Source organism: Balaenoptera ricei, chromosome 5 (assembly GCF_028023285.1).
Source record: "Balaenoptera ricei isolate mBalRic1 chromosome 5, mBalRic1.hap2, whole genome shotgun sequence".
Lineage (NCBI taxonomy): Eukaryota > Metazoa > Chordata > Mammalia > Artiodactyla > Balaenopteridae > Balaenoptera > Balaenoptera ricei.
This window is the reverse complement of record NC_082643.1, coordinates 22,690,178-22,713,679: the sequence shown is the minus strand read 5'-3', so window position 1 is coordinate 22,713,679 and position 23,502 is coordinate 22,690,178.

Below are 23,502 nucleotides of genomic sequence, written 5' to 3'. Positions count from 1 at the left end.
TGTTTTCCAAAGGAAGTGTTAGACAAAATGTCAAATTTATAAAGCAGTTAAAGTTTAAAAAAAAATTACATGATTCTTGGACTTGTCAACCACACTGAGGTGATGAAAGAGGCAGGTTATGTGAAGAATTTGTGAGAAAGTCTTTTGGATAAAACTCTTTGAAGCTGCAGAGGGAATAAGCAACCAGATAAAATAGTAAAGTTTGAGGGTATTTCAAGTAAGAGATATCCAGAAATGGAGGAGGACTTCCACATAATCCATAAAAATGCTCCACAAAAAAAAAAAAAAAAAAAAAAAAGAAGAGGAATCAGCTTCAAACATCTGCTGGGATTAGACAGCTCAGAGCCATCTTTTGTGAACATAGTCAAAATAAGTTTTCTGCTTCCCTTTAACTACTTATCCTATCTCCTTTATGCCTACCCTGCCCTTAAACTCAGGTGGGACGGAAAGAGTAGCCAGTAATTAGGGATGGAAATAAGAAAAAAAAAAGTGGTTGAACGTTCTCCCTTCCCATCAGGCACAGAATAAGAATAAAGAAGAATCATGAAGCAACAATAAACAAGCAAGGCCAAATAATCTGCTTTTGCCTAAAAGAATGATAAAAATAAGAATAAACTTCTTTACAGAGCTCCAAATAAGTAGATATATTTTAGATGTCTTTATGCATTTATATATGAGTTTTTCATTTTTCAAGTTATCATTTACAAATCTATTTTATTTAGTCTTTACCAAACCCCTACATATCGGTTACCAGCTCTATTAGGAAAACAACTCTTGTATTACTCTCTGTGTGTGAATAGTAACATGCTTATAGTAGGGATCAAAAGGGTTTTTGTTTTTATTTTTGGCCTGTGAACTAAAGATGTAAGAGTAGAAATTTGAAGAATCAAAACATTGCCACATTCTTTTACACAATCCCATCTTTTCATACCTAATGATTATACACTTGTAGTCAGGTGTAAATGTGAGCCAAAAAACTCAATTTCTTCATTATTCACTATGTGGAAAAAGCAAAGGGGTCAAAGGTCCTATGGTGCATAACACTGACAACTCAAGTGAGGAATCTGTACAAAGGAGTGATCGAACAGGTAAAATTTGTGAACTGTCACTAACAATAACTACCTAATAATATATCAATGCTGGCAATGTTCTCTTTTTAGAGGACTTTAATTTAGTATAAATTAGTTGGCATTTAACTTTTAGGATGCTAATTTCAGAAGAAATTTATTTATTGGATCAATTTTATTTTGATCTGATTCAATTTACTTTCCATCTCAATTTAAATTATTATTATTTCTAACACAATATGCAGTGCTTACAAAATCATTCTATTTTTATAAGAAAATGGTAATATCCTGAAAATGCCCCTAGATTCAGTTCCCAAAATCTAAGTAATCTCTAAAAGAATATTCCGTTCTTATAATTGTGCTGTAGTGATGATCATCTACTTGCCACCAAACAAATTTTAAACATTCCAGCTCAGCCAAAGTTCACGGAGAACTTATCCATTCTTGCATTCTCACTTCCTAGACTTTGTGTTAAGTGAAAACTTTATACTCAAATATTAATCATTCACTGTGAGCAGACCTTCGCTAGGCACTAGAGCAGTGACACTAACATTTATGTTAGTTACCTTCATCTTACAAACTCTGGGGAGAAGCTAACAGTCCTTGGAGGACTTGGATTGGGTCCTTGTGAAAAACCCTTCTCTAGCTCATAAATCTTATAGAAGTTAAAAGACTTCCTACAATAAGACAAAAGAAAGGATATCCTTTTCAAGTAAAGGATAACAGTGTCAGGGTAGGAGATACTGAGAGAGTATATGTGGCTTGGGGTTCTACCAGTTCAGAGAGAGACCCTGTCAGACTGCAGAAAGCCCAGAAGAGGGAATTAGCAGAGTTTGTACACCCCTAACCACATCAACCTAAATCTTCAGCATAATTATCCAAGATGTTATAAAAACTGCTTTCAACAAGGTGCAAAACTAAGCTTTACCATGTGGGTTTCAGGTAAACTGACGATTCTTGCCAATTATTGTGGAGTGAGTAGGTATCATACATGTAATCATACAGCAATCATTTAACAATCACCAAACTTTAAACATGTCTAGTCATTGCAAGGGAGAGTTTGAGTGTAGAAAGTCAGAGCCAGCAATGATAGGAACCACAAAATGTTACTTTCAGGAAATAAATAACCTTATTCATGAAATCATTTTCCTAATAACATTATTAGAAATGAATATAGATAAGAAATGAGTGGTATGGGACATCTTTGAGTCTCTGCAAGACCCTCAGGATCACAGATAACCAAAGCACCCTATTTTTCCATTGACCAAAAGGCCCTATATCAGTAATCCCCAGGAGCAAGTCTACAACACAGCTCAAAAAAAAAAAAAAAAAACCCAGCATACACAAGAAAATCCAACACCTTGAGCAGCCCTCAGAAGATCCCTCAAACAGAAGAATTCACACCAACAGAAAATAAGGAAATAATCTGGAAGGGATTTTTAAAATACAGTTGACCCTTGAACAACATGGGTTTGAACTGCGTGAGTCCACTTACGCTGGGATCTTTTTCAATAGTAATTACTGAAGTACTACACGGTCCACAGTTGCTTGAATCCAGAGATTACACATGGATTAAGCCCCATAGTTGTTCAAGGGTCAACTGTAAGTATACAGAGAATACTCAGAGATAATGAGGAAACAATGCCTTTGAAATAAAAATAGAGTATTTTCCTATTATGAAGATGCTGAAATGGAATTGCTGAAAACTAGTCTTTGGAAATCTTGGGAAGTAAAAATTTACAGTCACAAAAATTGCATGCAGAGGTAGTGTATTTAAACTAGAATTTAAGAAGTCACCTAGGACAGAGCAGAAGATACAGGAGTTGAAACTCCTCCAGATGGGGTCAGAACTCAAATTCCCAGACTCCCTTGAAGCTTGGATTCAGTTATATGTATTTGATGCCACTAATCAGACATACCTATCTGAGACTTTGATTTGAAAGTGAGCCAAGAAAGGAATTAATCTGTTTATGCAACTTCCACTTTTTCCGGCATGAGTAGTAAGAAGGTAATTGGTATTTTTGTGGTGGAAGTCAAAGCAGGAGTGGTTTTCAAGCAGCTGCAAGTTGGTCTTCCTGGGGCAGTAGGGTTCTTGGAGGCCCAGGAAGGGCTGCTCTTACCTCCATGTACACTGGGGAAGCAGAGAAATGGCAGTTTGCTCATCAGGCAAATTCTCTGATGTAGTTTTGGAAAATTTTTTTCTGCTTAGAACCATGATTAAAAATGGTGAGTCAAAATGTTGGCAAACTTCATTAATATCTAAATAAATGTTGTTGGCATATAATAATAATAATAATTTTCATGTTTAAAACGGAATTAAATTAAATATCCTAGAAATCTATGCTTTTAATTAGCCTAGCAGAATATTATTAAGTTGTTTGAGTCTCAAGGTCAAGCCAACAATATTTAACCCGGAACAAAAGCCCTCAAAGACTTTTGACTGAATTTACTCTGCAGGAAGTCCCTCACTTAGGGACAAACTATGTCCTAAAAAGCATTTTCGATCAGACATATAGAATAGATATAGATATAGACATATAGGATATATATGCCCTAAAAACTATTTTAAGATAGCAGTTACTTTCTTATTTTTAACACACAGAAGAATAATACCACCAAGAGTAGGAGAAAAAAGCTAGTTGAGAAAAAACTCAGGATATGTGTAATGGTAAGTTACATGATCAAGAAATATGTTGAGATGATGGTCTGAATCATTGGGCCAAAGCAAAATGTATTCCTTAAATAAGGATACTCAGACCTTTAGAAGAGATAAAATGTAGTTTTATCTTTTCTGATGATTATAAAACATCATTATAAACTTGAAATAGTTGATTGAAAATGTATTTTTTTAAATTAATTAATTTATTTATTTATGGCTGTGTTGGGTCTTCGTTTCTGTGCGAGGGCTTTCTCCAGTTGCGGCGAGCGGGGGCCACTCTTCATCGCGGTGCGCGGGCCTCTCACTATCGCGGCCTCTCCCGTTGCGGAGCACAGGCTCCAGACGCGCAGGCTCAGTAGTTGTGGCTCACGGGCCTAGTTGCTCCGCGGCATGTGGGATCTTCCCAGACCGGGGCACGAACCCGTGTCCCCTGCATTGGCAGGCAGATTCTTAACCACTGTGCCACCAGGGAAGCCCGAAAATGTATTTTTTAAAAGTAAAAATTACCCTAACTTCCAATACACAGAAATAATGCCTGTTAACAGAAATAGCCTCTGATTTATAATTGCCAACCATTCTTCTATGTATACATAAAGATATATGTTAAAGAATTAAATCACAGTATTCATGCCACATTTAATTGTTATTAAATCTTTCCAATTACTGATGGTGAACAAAGGCATTCTGACCTCTTCCTAAAAATCAAGTGAAATTTAATAAAAAATGAAAAATAAAAAAAGGAAACAAGGAGAGATGCAAACAATAAAATTGCATAATTGTATACATAAAATAAGATGGAAAAAAGAAAACCATTTGGATCAGTTAACATAATTGAACTGAATAGTCTGACTTTTCCTTTCAAAATACAAAGACTTTCAATTTGCTTCAAATGAAGAAAATCCAGCTATTTACGACTGATAAGAAGCATTCCTAAAGCAAAGTGTCAAGAAAGATTAAAACTATAGGTATGGTCAAGAATATTTCAAACAAATGTTAACAAGAAATAGAAATAGCTAGTTTACTATTTCATTAAGCAGAGTTAAATCAAAAAGCATTTTATTGGAAAAAAGAATGATATTTTAATGATAAATGATATACACAATAAGGCATAACAACCATAAGCCTTTGTGCCCCAAGAAAAGGAATAAGAAATGCTTCTAGAATTACAAAGAGAAGCTGACAAAATGATTACTGAGTATATTTTAATACACCTGTTTTAGACTTTAAGAAACATCGACAGCAAAAAACAAACTACAACATATGAAATCCAAATATACAATAACAGAGCTTAAATTAATAGATATAATAAACTCTACAACTAAAACACAGAATGCACATATGTCCCTAGAACATGAGCTGGTAAATTCAGGAAAAGCACAGAGGAGAAAACGAAACCAACAGACAGGAATACACAATTGGAATTAATATAAGAGCCAATACTGAATAATATGCAATGATAGACCTATCAATACATATCAATAAAATGAAAAAGAGTGTTTGTAGTTTAAAAGGATTAGAGAGGAACTTAAGGTTTCCAGTTCCTCATAAGGATGCCACCCCCGTCCTAACAACAAGTGAAAAGCTGAACAGACTGAGAAAACGACAACTCCTCCTGGATGTATGAGAAAGGAGGACACAGGGAAAACTGCTGCTCCCACACTGGAGAGACAGAGAGCCAAACAGAGGCGGTCACAGTTTACCAGAGAGCAGAGACCCACGAGGAGAAATGCCTCAGGAACTGGTAGCCGGAAACCTGAACTGTAATTGGTGAGCTGCTGGAGACTCAGTGGAGACAACTCAGAGAGTTAAGAACTCCAGGGGGACCCAGTCATAAGGGGGCCTGCACAATAGTGTGAGATTTGCCTCTCACAGTAAAATCAGAGAAAAATCCCCTTGGGCTTCCAGGAGAGGGAGAGGGAAAGGAACCATCTTGAAATACTCCAGAGCATTTTTTTCTTAACAAGGCCTGTCTTTAAGGAAAACTAATTAACCAGAGCCTATCCTGCTGGGGTATTATCAGAGCCTGACTGACCCAGGAAAGGAAAATACTCAACTGCAGTGCACTCCAGAGAATTTGTCCCACCTGAGGGGAGAGGAAAAAAACAAAAACGTCTGTAAAGTTCACAGTCCAGAGGCAAAGGCTCAATAAAAAACTGAGACATAATCACGGGCCTATAGAGCGCTTCCCTTTTCCCCACACCTCACCACCACATTACTAAAGGCCTATTTACAGTAGGTCCTTTTACTTGGTACATCACATCCTGCTATCAAGAAAAAATTGCAAGGCATAACAAAAAGCAAAAAAAACAAAAAAAACTGGAAGAGGCAGAGCAAGCATCAGATTCAGACATGGCAGGGATGTTGGAACTATCAGCCCAGGAATTTAAAACAACTGTGATTAATAGGCTAAGTGTTCTAATGGATAAAACATACAGCATGCAAAAACAGAGACACAATGTAAACAGAGAGAAGGAAATCCTAAGAACCAAGAAGAAATGCTAAGGATAAAAACAAAGAAATAAACAAAAACCACTGTGTAATAGTACTGAAGAATGCCTTTAATGAGTTTATTAGTAGACTGGACATGTCTGAGGAAAGAATCTCTGAGCTAGAGGATGTATCAATAGATTCCTCAAAAACTGAAAAACAAACAATAAAACAAAGACTAAAAAAACAGAACAGAATATCCAAGGACTATGGTGCAACTACAAAAGGTGTAACATATGTGTAAAGGGAATACCAAAAGGAGAAGAGAGAAAAGACAGAAGAATTATTTGATGTAATAATGACTGAGAACTTCTTCATATTAATGTCAAACACCAAACCACAGTTCCAGGAAGCTCAGAGAACACCAAGATGGATAAACGTAAAACAAAAACACAAACAATGTTGTGTTAGCTTCTGCTGTATAACAAAGTGAATCAGCTATATGTATACATATATCCCCATATCCCCTCAGTCTTGCATCTCCCTCCCACCCTCCCTGTCCCACCCCTCTAGGTGGTCACAAAGAACCGAGCTGATCTCCCTGTGCTATGCAGCTGCTTCCCACATTGTAAAGCAACTATACTCCAATAAAGAGGTTAAAAAATAATAAAATAAAATAAAATAAATGCACTCCAAGAAATACCAATAAAAAAAACCACAAACAAAACTACACCAAGGTATATCAGTTTCAAGTTACATAAAAATCATAGATAAAGAACAAATCCTGAAAGAAGACACAGGGGAAAAAAGTAATTTCTGCCAATAATTGGGATCAAATTCTTTCATGGCTATACCCTGGTTGACTATTAGTGCAATGGTTCAATGATCTTAAAATGGTCAGAAACTTCCTATTCTTCAAAGTCATAATTTTCTTAAGTACAAGTTCCTCTATATCTACCATTCTTAAGGTTTGGATGACAGAAAATAAAATTTCTTAAAACTAGTTGTTAGTTGTCATCATGAGAGGGGCTACTTTAATATCAAACCTTTGTTTCTAGCCGTAGGAGAAATCACGTGATGTAGAACCTGCTAGTTTAAGGCACGAGCCATAAATTTGCAAGATTTTATTAGTAGCAGGAGGCATACATAAGCCTTCAGTGGGTCATTCCACCACTCTATTAAGCCAACTGCTTTTTTGATGATGTGACACATGGTTAGACCAGTAAGTTCCATGGACAGAAGCCCATTGTTGCAATATGTATGTGGAGTAATATGTGTGCCTTCGTCAGAGGCATTTTTGTTCAGGAAGAAATGACATTCTGCCAGTCCACAAATCAAGGTTCTGGGAGAAGTTTGTCAGCATAAAAGGTCAATGCAAACCTAAAAAATGCATCTAATTCCATGAGGGAAAAGTGCTTATTCTTTTAATGGGAAGAGTCTAACACAAGCAATGGCCACCAGCCAGCTATCATATCCCAGAACTGCTGCAGAGCCCTGTTGATAAGCAGGCTGTACTCAAGACTAGCAGCATTACTAGATACGTAGTAAGTTGGTTGATAAACACGTCCAAATATATGTTGCCTCCAAAATCCAAAGAGATCTGTGAAGTGGTATGCCTTACTATTCATACTAGGTGCTACAAGGTACAGAACAAGTCTGCCACTTTAGACACTGTCCATATAAAGGATATATTAATATGGTCCAAAACACTGCATCCCAAAAACTTCCCCAATGTGGCAGACCTCTGATATTTTGCAAGGATTACTGCTCACACCTCTGGCATAGATAAGTCTTATCAGGGTATCTTAGATGTTTGCTACTCTCTTCTTGCTGGATCCAATTGTCATACTGTCTTCTGTTGGTTACCTGATGATCAAGGACCCTCTGAACTGTATTACAAAATCAAGAGAGAACATAAAATTTGACAACATCCTGGGGCAAGTCAGTTTACATTGTCTCTGCCATGTAAATGCAAACTGCTTCTGATTTTGTTAACTGATGGGGCTTGACAAGAGATCATTTGCCAGGTCAGTAACTGCATATCAGTTTCCACGGACTGTGTTAATTTGTTCCAATAAAGGCACCATATTTGGAATTTCAGCTGTGGCTCCCATGGTTACCTGATTATATGTGTGATGATCTAGTCTGGTTTTCCATGGACTATCTGAATTTTGAGTTAAATTTTCAGCTAATAGGCAAATCCTTGAGTTAAATGTAGATAAGATCTGGTAGGAATCACTACTTGTATATCTCTCAAGTCTTTGACAATGGGAGCAGTCTCTGTCATTTCCACAGGGAAGCAGTACTGCTTTCGATATACAATTTTGGCAAGGGTTGCTGGAGACAGCTGAGGGGCTTCTATTTGGTCCTTCCTGCTCTAAGAGCCCTTACCCTATGGGTCAAGGAACCACTGTCGTGATTCTGACAGATGTTAAATATACGTATACATTCTGGGACGGGGACAATAACAGTAGGACAGGTCTGTCGTCTGTCTAGACCTCCTGTGAGATGGAATAGAGCCCAAACTCCATCCATCACTTGATCTGTACAAGTCCCTACTGTGTCCAGTAGTTCATAGGTACGTTTTGGGTCTCTGAGAATCAAAAAAATTTAAAGCCAGCATCTAATAAGCCCTAGATATTTGAGAGTTTTTCTTTTACCTAGCACTCACTCACTTAGGTTCATAGCTGAGGTCTCTCTGGGGAAAACCTGGAGCAAGATTCACAGTATACATCTGTAGCCACTTTGCAGAGTCCTTTCCTCAAGAATATCTGGCCTACCTTTCAGTCAAAGCTGCATGGATCTGTGAAATGGCATAGTTCTGGAAAAAAGTTATGAGACTACAGAATATAAGCCTCCTACAGTGAGATAGGTTTCTGCCCAGTCGCCCTAGAAGTTCTTCTGCATAAGTATCTTCTAAAGTTACCAATATTTTATTTCTATAGAGTACACAGTATACATTCTTCCCTGTACACTGTGATCAGTTAGGCTAGGCCACAGGTTTCTGTGACTCAAAACACTGTATCTCTACGGCTTATTGACGTAATGGGGCCCACAGTCTATGATGATTATATTGACATATAAAATCTAACACTCTCAGAATCATTTATTCCCACTGAAATCAAGAAACTTAATTCCAGTAGTGCAAATCTAAATTTCATAGAAGCTAATCACCACAACTCTCCTCAAGGTTGCTGGTGCCCTCCTAACCTATGTGTTTTTTAATACTTTGACAAAAGTAGGGACCTCCAGGCTCTCGCAGGGTTACGGTTGAGGAAGGTGGATGTTGAACAAGCTGCACGTCTAGACCCACAACATCCTTTACGTGTTTCTGAGGTTTGGACTGTTTCCTCTACAGAAGCTATGCCAAGAATGTTCTTGAACTGTTTGATTCCACTTATGTGGCTGGGCAGAAGGAGAAAAGAGGAATTGTTTAATGGGTATAGAGTTTCAGTTTTGCAAGATGAAAGAGTTCTGGAGAGCTGTTTCACAACAATGTGCATATACTTAACACTACTGAACTGTGCACTTAAAAATAGTTACGATGGTAAATTTTATATTACGTGTTTTTCATCCTAAGAAAGAAAGAAATTTAGTTTTGGATAATGTAACCTGATTATCATTCCCAGATCATTTGAAAATGTAATAGAAACCAAATCCAGTGTGAGTACTTTCCTGGCAATTAATTTGGCCTGATCAAGCCTTAAATTTCTACCTCCTTGGTTTAATACTGCCACACATGTTGCCCAGACTCTTTCTGATAAAGATCAATGATGTCTTTTAATTTTTTTCTTCTAAATTTTGGCTTTTCCTAAAGAAGATCTCCTACTCCCCCAGTGTAGGCTATCTTGGAATCTAACTCTTACACTCATCCTAGAGGCAATGAGTAGATGAAAGTGAGCCAGGGAGAGAACTGACCTCACCTTGACAGAAAACTGTCCCAGAGAGAGTGATTGGAAAGTTTTATGCTGAGGAAGCTTGGTTCCCTTAGATGGCAGAGACGCCCTACCTCTGTCAACGAGGAATTTGAAGGTTCCAGAAGAATCTGAAGGTTCCAAGTTCTCAGCATTACCCATGTCTGCTGAAAAGTTCCCATATCTGAGGCATGTTCCTTCCCCACTAGTGCCTTTACTTCACCTTTTAAAAACTTAGCATTCAACTGTTACTACCATTCTGTAATCCTTATTGTCAGATAGACCATGGGCATGATCCTGAGCCATCAGGATCTTCCCTGCACCTACAGCAGATGCCAGATAACTTCAGATCTGTAAGGAGACCTGATAATCTCCATATTTCTTCTCAAATGTATATTCATAGCTTTCAATGTCTGCAGCTACCCTACTTACGTCTCTAGAGACATAAGAAAAATTCAGTTGACTCCTCAATTTTTATCATTACTACTGTTGCCATAGAAGCTGAGTGTTACAGCCACTTGATCTCCTAATTCCTGCTACTTAATATGTGGTATCATTCCGTTGTATTAGCATCACCTGCGAGCTTGTTAGACCTGCAGCCTTTTAGACACCATCCAAGGCCTATTGTAACAGCAACAGATTTTAACAAGAAATTGCACTGGTTGGTATGTACATTAAAATTTCAGAAGCACTGTCCTAATTCCTTGCCTTCCTCAGGCACTACCACTGGTGACAGTTTGAGTAATTGTGACACCACTGCATGTCGTAGATTTATCTGTGACTCATTTTCCCCTCGCAAGAAAGTTCTCTGCATTTTTCGATTTTATGGGCAACCCAATCTCAGATACAATTTTGACAGTTTATTTTCTGGGACCACTTCTGGTAGCAACTACTTTATTAATCAGGGTCCTGGCAGAAAACAGATGACACAAAAAATTATAATTTAAGGATGGTTATAAAAGGACTATTCACACAATGTGGGTCATGACAGAATAATATACTATGAAGTCATCAAAGCACACACACATGCACGTACCAGAGAGTTCCTTCCTGTAGGAGTTTAGCCCTGTTTAACGTTACTCTTAACATGTGATTTTTATATATCTATTTATTTCATTTATCTATGCTCCTGCTTTGTTTCTATAATTGAGGTAAGGAAACAGAAAATGCATAAAATCAAGACAAATTAAATTCAAAGGAGAAAAACAAAGACTTATAATATGAAGTTAGAATGAGAAAAATGAGACCATTAGAAAAAATGTATGCCATATACTTGGGACCAAATATGACTATAAACTTCTAGCAAGGAACAGAGAAATGTGCACAAGGCTAAGTCTTCAGGAATAACAGCTTCTCCTACATAAACACCAGAAATAAATATCTCTTATTCAAAGAGAGAACACTATGTAACCTAGTGGTCATGCCTCTTTGTAAGGACTTTATAAAAATTGCAAGTATCTGAAGTTTGTAGATTGAAAGGTTAAATTAACATTGAAACTTTAAAGGCACTGTTTAGCATGTAAATATTTTTTCCCAGTGTCAAATACTTAGCAAGTCAAAAAACTAACAACAAAAAAGGTAAATAGAGATCCATAATCCCTTATCTTAAATTCTTCGAGGAACATGTGTTTTGCATGTATTTTAAACGTTTGCCAATTTTAGAAGTCCATTACAGGGCACAGAGCATACATGAGAAGGCATTCTCAGTGGGCATCTAAAGCAGCAGCCCGTAATCAAACACAGTAGCACATCAGTGAAATACATGAATATTCACATGAAATGAGAGAAATAAGAACTATAAATATTCTCACTTCAGTCCAAGGTAACTTTTATCACTAAACATCAAAGAACTTAGCGTTTTGTTTGGTTTTGAAATTTTGGATTTTAGAATTGTAGTTAAGAGATTATGGCTCTACATCACTCTATTTATTAACCAAAAATAGATCATATTTACTAATATATTATCTGAGGAGAGCGTATGAAAAATAATTCCAAGTGTTTAGAATATTTCCTTACATTGTGGAAATAAGGCAGTCATCTTTATAGTAACCAATAGAGAAACCCTCCCTAGGCGAACTGTCAACACTCAAGATCTGGAAGAGCTGACTACAGGAAAGGTTTATTGCCAGTATCCTATCCCTGTGGATTGTGTGAAGGTATAGGAGGAGATGAATTCTCTTTTATTTTTTAATTTCTTTTGGCTGTAACAGTTTATTGGCACTAGCTATCTATTTTACATTTGGTAGTATATATAAGTCCAATATATAAGTCCATGCCACTCTCTCACCTCGTCCCAGCTTACCCTTCCCCCTCCTTCTGTCCTCAAGTCCATTCTCTATGTCTGCATCTTTATTCCTGTCCTGCCCCTAGGTTCTTCATAACCTTTTTTTTTTTTTTAGATTCCATATATATATGTTAGCATACGATATTTGTTTTTCTCTTTCTGACTTACTTCACTCTGTATGACAGGCTCTAGGTCCATCCACCTCACTACAAATAACTCAATTTCTTTTCCTTTTATGGCTGAGTAATATTCCATTGTATATATGTGCCACATCTTCTTTATCCATTCATCTGTTGATGGACACTTAGGTTGCTTCCATGTCCTGGCTATTGTAAATAGAGCTGCAGTGAACATTGTGGTACATGACTCTTTTTGAATTATGGTTTTCTCAGGGTATATGTCCAGTAGTGAGATTGCTGGGTTATATGGTAGTTCTATTTTCAGTTTTTTAAGGAACCTCCATACGGTTCTCCATAGTGGCTGTATCAATTTACATTCCCACCAACAGTGCAAGAGAGTTCCCTTCTCTCCACACCCTCTCTAGCATTTATTGTTTGTAGATTTTTTGATGATGGCCATTCTGACTGGTGTGAGGTGATACCTCATTGTAGTTTTGATTTGCATTTCTCTAATGATTAGTGATGTTGAGCATTCTTTCATGTGTTTGTTGGCAATCTGTATATCTTCTTTGGAGAAATGTCTGTTTAGGTCTTCTGCCCATTTTTGGATTGGGTTGTTTGTTTTTTTGATATTGAGCTGATGAGCTGCTTGTAAATTTTGGAGATTAATCCTTTGTCAGTTGCTTCATTTGCAAATATTTTCTCCCATTCTGAGGGTTAGATCTCCAGACACAGAGGAGATAATCTGGACCTGATGCAGTGACTACTGTATATCATCTAGAGACCTTGAACTCTGAGCTACATGCATTGACAAGGTGAAGTATTTAGACTGAATCCCATGGAGAATGGTTGGATATTTTCTATATGCAGAAGGAATAGCAAAAACCATTTTGTATCAGACAAGAGAAGTAAATGCCTACCAAATACTTATTGGAATGAGTGCCTCCTTCATTCTCTCTTCCTCTGTTGCAGCAATGTTGGAAGCCCCAAGTTCCAAAAGGCTGAGCCTTAATATGAAGCAAGGCCATTATTTCATTACACAACGAACTTTTAATAAAAGAAAAATAAAATATTACCTTATATGCCTAGTGGGATTTGAGAATTGCTATGGAAAAGTGACTGCTGTGTATCTCCTAGTCTCCACATCTGAATGGAAACTTCATGGTGGTTAAGCCACTGAGATTTTGGGGTCAGTCCATTTGTGCTAATTATTATAGAAGCAAGATAAGGAAACAAGAAAAAATCTGGGCTGGTAAAGACAATATTTCCTTTAGGAAGACAGTAATATAATAATAGTAGGGGATATTAACACCCCACTTACATCAATGGACAGATCACCCAGATAGAAAGTCAACAAGGAACCAGTGGCTTTAAACAACATATTAGACCAGATTGACTTAATAGATAATGTAGAAGATTTCATCTAAAAGCAGCAGAATACACAATCTTTTCGAGTGCACATGGAACATTCTCCAGGATAGATCACATGCTAGGTCACAAAACAAGTCTCAGTAAATTTAAGCAGACTGAAATCATATCAAGCATCTCTGGCCAACCAAAACAGGATGAGACTGACTAGAAATCAACTACAGGAAAAAAATTGCAGAAATCACAAACACATGGGAGCCAAAAAATATGCTACTAAACAGTCAATGGGTCACTGAAGAAATCAAAGAGAAAATTAAAAAATACCTGGAGATGAACAAAAATGGCAACACAATGATCCAAAATATATGGGATACAACAAAAGCAGTTCTAAGAGGGATGTTTAAAGTGATACAAGCCTACCTCAGGAAACAAGAAAAATCTTAATCAGCCTAATCTGACATCTAAAAGAACTAGCAAAAGAAGAACAAACAAACCCAAAGTTAGTAGAAGGAAAAAATAATAATAAAGATTAGAGCAGAAATAAATGAAATAGAGTCTAAAAAAACAATAGAAAACATCAATTAAACTAAGATGCAAAAATCCTCAACAAAACATCAGCAAACCAAATTCCACAATGCATTAATAGGATCATACACTATGATCAAGTGACATTTATCCCAGGGATGCAAGGATGATTCACAAATCAATGTGATACACCACATTTTTTTTAAAAATGGAGGATAAAAATCATATGACCATCTCCTTAGATGAAGAAAAAGCTGTTGACAAAATTCAATATCCATTTATGATAAAAATTCTCATCAAAGTGGGTATAGAGGGAACATACCTCAACATAATAAAGGCCATATATATAAAAAGGCCAAAACTAACATACTCAACAGTGAAAACCTGAAAACATTTTCTTGAAGAACAGAAACAAGACAAGGATGCTAAGCTTACATCACTTAACATTATTGTTTTACTACTTTTTGAACTAAATATAAATGGAATCATCCAATACATATTATTTTGTGTGTGGTTACTTTTGAGAAATTTATCAGTGTTCTATATATCTGCAGTTTCATTCACTTTTATTGCTGACTATTACCCACTGTAGAAATATTTATTCTCTACACTTTATTTTACCATTTGTTTTACCATTTTATTATTATTTTACTATTTATTTTACTCTTGAAGAATATTGAGTGTGTTACCAGTTTGAGACTATTATGATGCTACTATGAACATTATGCAAATATCTCCTTTTATACATGTGTATTCATTTCCCTTGTGTATATATACCTAAGAGTTCAATTGCCAAGTTGTATGGTATGCATAATTTCAACTGGGATAGATAATGCCAAGCTGTTTTCCAAACAGGAAAATCCAATGTATGCATACACTAGTAGTATTACCAATACAGAGTATTATTTGACTTTTTAATTTTATCACTTAGAAAACACATAGAAATGGAATATATTTTCTGTAACACCTTATGTCGAGAAACTTTGCAAAATCCACTTATTAATTCTAATAATTTATCTGTATTATTTTTGAATTGTTATGTACACAATCATATGATGACTTTAGGGCTACCATTTGGAAAAACAAAGAAGTATCACTCCCAGGAATGGTCAAGGCAGCAGTCCAAATTTTTATCCTGATCATCAACCAGGAAGCAGACAAGAGAAAATGATCCCTTTCTGGGAACAGCCTCACTCAGTGACCAAACTCTTTTACTAAGGGATGTAGACTAAGAGGAGGTGAGGAGGGTACAGTTAGAAAACTTTTTGAGTCAAATTTTGAAAAGACCTTTCCAAGACAGCAATACCAGATGCTGTGGATGGTAGGAAGTATGGAAGACCTATCAGATACCTTGACTATTAGCCCACTGTTGAATGGCTTTTGCAATAAAAAGCATACTGCTGTCAAGATATAAATGGCACAGATTTGTTTCATGGGCCACAATAGTTTGAATGGTAATCTGAAAAAGCATCAATAGTGGTGACGCACAGCCAATAGCCCAAGAGTGGTCAAAGGTGTGATACAACCAATCCGTCAGTAATGCTCATGGACAAGATCCCATTCAGTGTAACCTTCCTCCCCAAAAAACAAGTGGGTCAACTTTGGGCAGATTCTTTCAAGGAGATAAAATAACTGTCAACTTAGAATTCCATAACCAGCAAAGATACATCTTAAGAATGATGATGATGATGATGATACAAAAATTCTCCCTGAAGGAAATTCTTCAGGATGTACTTCAAACAAAAGGAAAGTATGCCTGAGAGGAAAGTCTGGAATTTAAAAAGAAAAAAAGAAGAGGATCACAAATATTAATGCATATTTAAAGGAAGACATAACTACGTAATTTATAGACATTAAAAAGATAATAAAAGAATATTATGAGCACCTTTATAGTAATAGATATAATTAAAATGGATAAATCCCTAGGAAATTTAAACAAAATAAGTAAAGGGCAGAGAAACATCTTTCATAGTCTTATGATATTGATATTAATTAAAGAAACTGAGTCAGGGTTTACCTGGTGGCACAGTGGTTAAGAATATACCTGCCAATGCAGGGGACACGGATTCGAGCCCTGGTCCAAGAAGATCCCACATGCCATGGAGCAACTAAGCCCGTGCACCACAACTACTGAGCCCACGTGCTACAACTACTGAAGCCCATGCGCCTAGAGCCCATGCTCTGCAACAAGAGAAGCCACCACAATGAGAAGCCCTCACACCACAACAAAGAGTAGCCCCCGCTCACTGCAACTAGAGAAAGCCCACGTGCAGCAATAAAGACCCAACACAGCCAAAAATAAATAAATAAAATAAATTTATAAAAAAAAAAGAAAGAAATTGAGTCAGTCATTGAAAAATCATCCCACAAAGAGACCTCCAAACCCAGCTGTAGATCTTCATCAGTGAATTCTACAGACATTCAAGGGAGAAATAATTCCTGCTTTAATTATAAGGGATTCTACAAAATACTTAGCCACTACCTTACAAAATTATCAATGTCACAAAATACAAAGAAAATCTTGAAAAACTCTTCTCGAGTAACAAGACTAAAGGGACACAACAACTAAATACAATTCGTGATACTGGATTGAATCCTGAATCAGAGAGAAAAATTATTTATTATAAAGGACATTATTGGGATAATTGGCTAAATTTGATTATGGACTAAATCTTAGACAATTTTAACAATGTTAATTTTCCTAATTTTCCTAATTGTACTCTAGTGATATAACAAAATGCTCTTCTTCTTACATAATACATGGTGAAAGTTTTAGGAATAAAACATTATATATGCAACATATTCCCAGATAGCTCAGAAAAAAGTAGAGAATGATTAAGCTACTGTGGCAATATGTTAACAATTAGTGAAACTGAAACTGGGTGAAGCATATACAAGATTTCTTTGTTCTATTATTGTGATTTTTCTAGAAGTGTGAATTTATTTCAAAATAAAATGTTTTTTAAAAAGAATCCCAATTTTGTCATCTAAAAGACAAAAAAAGAGTTAATGCTCCCCTAGTGTTAGCATTACTTCATATCTTGATGTGCATAACTTCAGTCTCAAAATGGCAGGAGGAAAAAAAAAGAAAAATGACAGGCCAACTCATGAATGTGAATGAAAAAATTTCTAAACAAAATATGTAGCAAATTGAATCCAGAAACATAGAAAAGGATAATGCATCATGAATAAATTTCACATATCCCATGAATCAGGGGTTAATATTTGAAAATCAGTTAATGTAATCCACCATACAAACACAGAAACAGGAAAATCAAATGATCTTATCATCAAATGACAAAAGATACAATTCAATATTGTTTCATGAAATAAATTCTAGCAAGCTAAGAATAAATGGCAATTTTCTTAAATCTACAGCAATCAACGTAGTTAATAATAAAACATAAGAAGCTTTCTCTTTGAGATTAGGAACAAAATAAGCATGCCTCTGTCACCACTTCCATATAACAGGCAAGTAATGCTGACCTACATATGACCACCACAGACATGCAAACAAGAGAAATAAAGTTTAAGGATTAGAAAGGAAAACAAAAACTGTTATTATTTGCAGACAATATGATTGTATATATTTTTAAATCTCCATAATAATCTGTATTATTATTAGGATTACTAACAGTTTATGAAGTTGTAAGATAAAAAAATTAATATATATCAATTTGCATTTCTATATCAGCAACAAGCAATTAGAAAATGAGATTAAAATATAACATTTCCCACCACATTAAAACATATGTAGTATATAGAAAGTACAACATCAAGAGTGAACCCTAATGTAAACTCTGGACTTTTGGTAATAATGATGTGTCAGTGTAGGTTCATCAGTTGTAACTCCCCACTCTGTTGGGGGATGTTGATAATGGGGAAAACTATGTATGTGTTGGGGCAGGAGGTAGATGGGAAATCCCTGTACTTTCTGCTCAGTTTTGCTATGAACCTAAAACTGCTCTAAAAATTAAAGTCTATTAATTCTTTAAATGCAGTCTTTAAAAAGAAATCTAGTAAGAGAAATACAAAATCTGTATGGAGAAACTTTATTGAGGAATATTAGAAGAGCCTAAATAAGTGGAGACATACCATACACATGGACTGGTAGACTTAATAAAAGTTGTTAAGTCCATTCAAATCAATCTGTAGATTCAGTGTAACCCAAATCCAAATACCAAGCCCCAAACCCAACCCTTCACTCCCATTCTAGAACTTAACAAGCATATTCTAAAATTTATATGAAGTGATAAGGGACAAGAATAACCAAGGCACCCATGAGAAGAAACATCTGGGAGAAGTTGCTGTACTAGACATCAAGACATAAATTCATGGAAATTAAGACAGTTTCAGATTGGAGCAAGGACCAACAAATAGACCAAAAGACCATTAAAGAGAGCGAAGTATAGGTACACAAGTGAACACTTACTAGACAATTCAGCAGGGAAATAATGGTAAACAGAATTGTGACAACTTGGTACATGAAAGCACAATTGGATTCCTACCTTCACCACATACAATTATCAATCCCAAGTAGATGAAAGACACATACAAAAGAAAAAATGAACAAAATATTAAGAATAAAATATATCTTCATGACTTCAAAGTAGGGAAGGATTTCTTAAACAAGTATAAAAACAATAATCATAAAAGAGAAAGACTGATAATTTAAATTAAAATTAAGAAATTTGTTCCTCAAAAGAGACCTAAAAAGAGTAAAACTATAAGACAGAAATTGGGAGAACATATGTACAACACATACAACCCACAATTATTTGTATCTGAAAGCTCAATAAGGAAAAGACAAGAATCTAATAGGAAAATGGGAAAAGAATATGAACGAGCAACTCACAAAAAGGAAAATCTAAATTGCTAAAAATAGGCAAATATGCTCAATTTCACTGGTAATAGAAAAATGCAAATTAAAACAACATAGTAACATTTCAAATTTCAAAATAACACATACAATGTTATAATATTTATCTGAATTTTGAGAATATGTATGCACATGTGTGTATTTTATACATTTAATATGCCTATCACCGATTTCAGGGCAGGAAAAATTATCCAGTCATGCAATGGATGTGCTACAATAAACTCACCAATTATTTGTACAGTTATTGCTTGGACATCTCTAGACATAAGGAACTGAAGGAAATACATTCAATCTTTGAATAACTTAGAAAGTTGTTTTTCTTATTTTCTTGTGATTGATTTGTTTCATTTTTGAATTAACATTTGTCTCCCCATTGTTTTCTCCACTTGAATTCTGTTCTAGAATAAGTCAAATTGTTTTTTCACCTGATACAAGAGACTTTATAACTTACAATAATCCAGTAATAACAAAGGTAATAACTAGGTAGTAGGCTTCTACTAGATGTGCACAAGCAAAGGAGGAATGATTATTTTTTACAATATTATGAAAGGTTATATGCATTAAGTGATTTCCCAAGACACTCCTATGAGTTTGGTTCACATAAGTCAAGCAATATCCAAAGTCCCTTACACTGTTTCCTTGGGAAAACATATCCTGTGAACAGCCCTTCCTGTCTGTCTCCTGCAACTACTCTGGCAGCTGCAACTGGCTGTTGCCAAAATGGCAGCAGTCGCTTGTTGGGCATGAACAGGATGAGCTCTGGTGCCCAAAGACCATGACATTTCTTCTAACCAAGGACTTGCCAACTGTGTATATGTATGTAAGAGCAGGTACTCTTAAGCCTTAGACCTGTGCTGTCCAATATGGAGCCACTAGCCACATATGGCTCTTAAGCATTTGAACTGAGGCCAGTAAAAAGTGAAATGTGCTGTGTGTATAAAATACACACTAAATTTCAGACTCAACACACAAAAAGAGTGTAAAATAGCTCATTAATAATTTGTATAATGATTACATCTGAAAAATGACAATATTTTGGATAACTAGGTTAAATAAAATATAAAAATTCATTGTATCTGTTTCTTTTTACTTTTTAATGGAGCTACCAGAAAAATTTAAATCACATATGTAACTCACATTGTATTTCTACTGGACAGCCCTGCCTTCGAGACTAAGGTAGGGCTCAAACCTGGTACTTTGTAAGATAAATACTGCTCACAGAAGTGCTTTGTTTGCCCCCTACAATATCATTAAAATTTAAACTTCGTTGCTAACTTTGAAAAATTACCCATATGCTCATAAAATTGAGATTTTTAAAAAAAATTAATTTTACTTTTCTTGAAAATCCAGGAGATGAGGCATTGCTTGGGCTAATTTATTACATGGCAACAATTTTCTGGAGCTGGAGAGCTGCTGACTTCTTTTCAGACCAGGCTTGCCGCTACACCACAGTTGCCAACATTCCCTTTTGTTAGTCTTTACTCCCTTCACCATCATCTGTATTTAGTTATATTACCCACCTCAGCACTGGATGCTTTTGAGTTTGCAAGACCTGTCTTTCAACATCCATATTTTAGTATTTAACTTAACAGTGGGGAGAGGATTGTTGCCATGTTTGGAGGGCAGAAGAGGTGGATGTTAGTGGTGCATTATTCCACTGGCCCATTTTCTGCTTCAAGTGTTGAAAAGCAGAAATCTGTATTTGCATGTGGAGAAATCACCCGTGGGAATAATTGTTTCAATTAAATCAGTTGAATGAATGAAGTAGATGAGGGCTGTTATCCACGTGCGAAAACAGAGGATTTTGTTCAAAAGGTGTATGGGGATCCCACATCCTGAGATCAATAGGGAGTAGTGATTCATGTGTATACTAGAAAAGAATTCAGTGTTAAGTGGTCTGTTGGTTCTTCTTGAAGAGGAACCAAATAGCAGTCACCCAAACCTTAGAAACAAAACTCAAAGGAAGCTACAAATCAGAACAAACAAGGAAACCCTAGGGAGGTGGTGCCTGAAATCAGAGAAGCCCTCATTCCTGTATGATAATCAGTTTATAATATGGCCACCAGGGGAGACCTAAGACTTCCAGACATATTGGTATTTACAATTACCTTGTAGTCAAGATGGTCTGATAATAGTTCATTACATACTCTGTCCTTCCCAACATTTCAGTTTCTCCCTAATTACCAGCTGACCTTTCAGAGAGCTGGTTTTCAAAAAAGGCACAATTGTATGTTGTGTTCTAGCTCAACACTTCCTGACAGAATTATTGAGGAAGCATTATGCCAATCTATTGTTTACCAAAGCCGTAAAACCATCTGGTCCTAGGGGTTCATTTTTTGTAGCTGACTTCTAGAAGGCAGCATGGGTTTAACTTCCTCTGTCCTTCTTATTCTAGCTGCCAAGCCACTGTTGACAAAACACAGGTGTTTGAAGTTTCTCATTTTTGACTGGGCTTTCCATCCTGATCCTTGCTGTATTTATTTTTGTTCTATTTTCTGTACAATCACCTTATCTTCAGTATTTACACATTGCACTCAGTTTCCATACATCACATAGGTTTCTTTTGAAAACCTTCTGCATATTTCCAAACTTAGTCAAACATTTATAAGTGTATCTCAGAGACACAAAGCACATTTGTAGGAAGTCACGAAAATGACCTTGGTAATAAAACCTGAGGGCAGAGACATAACATTCAGGTGATAGCATCTACATGTCACAGAACATGAACCATCATCTGAGGAATTTCAGGTTTTCAAAATCAGTCTCTGATCCTACTCATAAATCCATGTATTTTGAATAACAGATAGGAAATCTAACACCGTTGCCATTAAGCAGGCTTAGTAAGTGTATTTAACTCTCAACTTCGCTATATAAAATTATACTCTTTCATTCCCATTCTCTATGAGACTTTAGGGTATTCCTTTTAGTATGTCACTGTTGTTTAACACACCACTGTTCCTTCAAATCATGGCAATTCTTGCACCTGCCTAAGGAATGGAACTGTATTTCTGCCCACAGAGTTCCTCCAACGTAAAACTACGGAGGCTGAAGCAGATCATCGCATACAAACTGAACGATACCTCTTCTTAGTCCTTAAATACCCTAATTGGGGGCAGCTGTCGTGTGGTGCAGCTGGGGCTGTCCCCCAACCTTCTTGCTAACTGTGTTAACATGAGCAGGAAGCAAAAAAAGAAGTTATCTTTGTTCCAGTGGTTTAGACAAGTAAGGAGACACACGCTACGATATTTATTTTCTATGACAATCAAAATGTTTCTGACACTTAAGAGCTTTTAAGACCATTGTGAAGAATGTTAGATCCACTACTTTGTCCAAGTACTAGTAGAACAGGTTGAACCTTCTATGTGCTCAAATAGCTGCAAATTGAAGTCAACCGGAGAAGAAATTCTGATGGTTTTTTGAGATAACAAGGGACAGATAATGTTTAACATAGGACGATAAATAACTGTTGTTTGATTATCACTTCTTCTTGGTATCACCCTGCTAGAACATTTTGGCTAGATGAGCTTGGTTATTTGAAATTTCTAATGCCTAATACTTCCATAATTTCTATGCCCTGTGCCCTGTACTAAGATTATTGTGAGAATTGCTGGTGAAAGAAGCGGGTAAGATAGCAATACAAAGAAGACGTGAACTTTTGGTTAACGTCAGACTCCTGGGAGTCGCCGTAAGCTAAAAAAAGAACTAGTGGGAGGATTATGTGCCTGTTACTCAAAGACCTCTAGTTCTGCCCTGGCAGCCACATCCTGCCTGTGGCTACGTCAACCCAAGTACCACATCTTACTGTTTTCTTGACAGATAAAACACCACCTGCTATTGAAGAAGGGGTCTCTCTTTGCAATAAACCAATGTCATCATGAAAGATTAATAAACATTTAGGGTTACAGGAAACTTGGGGCCTTGAACATTACATATACATGTGAAAATGTTTGTGGCCAAGATCTTTTATTGATAGGAAAAAATAATATGTCATAATAGAAGAGAATTTGGAAAAGTACATAACGATGCAAAGAAGAAGTAACAGAAGAGAATTTGGAAAAGTGCAAAGAGATGAAAAGAAAAAAGTAACTCAAAGTCACCTCCTCTGATATACTGAGTATAGCATTTTGTTCGGCTGGTATGCATGTTTATGTGAATATACATATACATGAATGATTTTGATTTTATAAATATGATATATACTTATATGTATTTACAAAATGGAAGTCATATTATACATCGTTCCCATGATCAGATTAAATG